The sequence below is a fragment of the Prunus dulcis genome, chromosome 8 (genome assembly GCF_902201215.1).
Source record: "Prunus dulcis chromosome 8, ALMONDv2, whole genome shotgun sequence".
Taxonomy (NCBI): domain Eukaryota; kingdom Viridiplantae; phylum Streptophyta; class Magnoliopsida; order Rosales; family Rosaceae; genus Prunus; species Prunus dulcis.
In genome coordinates, this window is record NC_047657.1 from 15,476,993 (window position 1) to 15,478,060 (window position 1,068).

Genomic DNA, 1,068 nt, shown 5'->3' on the forward strand with positions numbered 1-1,068 from the left:
GTACCTTAACGTCGTAAGGAGAATCCCTAAACTCGTAACTTACAAGTTTTTGGTAACAATTTACAAGATTTTGCTCCTGGATTACAACGTTAGGGTTCACCAAATCCATATTGTTGTAAATCACAATTTTACAAGGATATGGATCCACATTACAAGGAATTGGTAATGGTGCACCTTAGTGATGTAAAATGGATCCTTATTCTCGTAAAAAAAAATATTTTACAAGATTAAAGATTGAGGCCACCATAACGTCGTAAAAAGAATCCCTAAACTCGTAACTTACAAGTTTTGGTAACAATTTACAAGGGTTTGCTCCTGGATTACAACATTAGGGCTCACCAAATCCTTAATATTGTAAATCACCATTTTACAATGTTATGGATCCACATTACAAGATTAGGGATTAAGAAGAACCTTAAAGTTGTAATCATGCTGCAAAACCTCGTAAATCATACATAATTTTTTTCTTTCTTTTTTTTATGGTATCAAAAGCAATTGTCAAACATGAGACAAATTACCCTTAATCAATTCAAATGTTCCTTTTCGGAAATAAACTTATCCAAATACATAGTTTAATTTTATTTTGTATTTTCAAGATAAACTTATAAAAGCATGCATTTGTAGGAATAAAATGTTAAACTTATAAAGCATGCATTTCTAGGAATATAATGTATAATATGATTGCAACCACATTTGCAAAAATGTGCATAAAATTCAATTGCAAGAACAGAAATTACGAATTGCCTTCTATTAAGCAACGTTTTTATGCATTCTACTAAGTTTTTTGGTCATGGATTACAATCTTTTGAACATACAATTAATTATGAAGGATTTATCATTAGTGAGAAATACTACGTTTCATAATTGAGCAAAGATAATAATAACGGCAAGACTGAAATGCAAATGGGCTACCTTATTTTTTATATTCCTTTTTATATAAATTTTTTTTTTGGGTCTCAATCGAGTGTCATTCAATAAGGAGGAGAGAGAAAAAGAAAAAGAAAGCACAAGCCAAAAAAAAAAAAATTTGAGGTAGAGATTTGGGAAAGAGAACATAAAAGAAAGGAG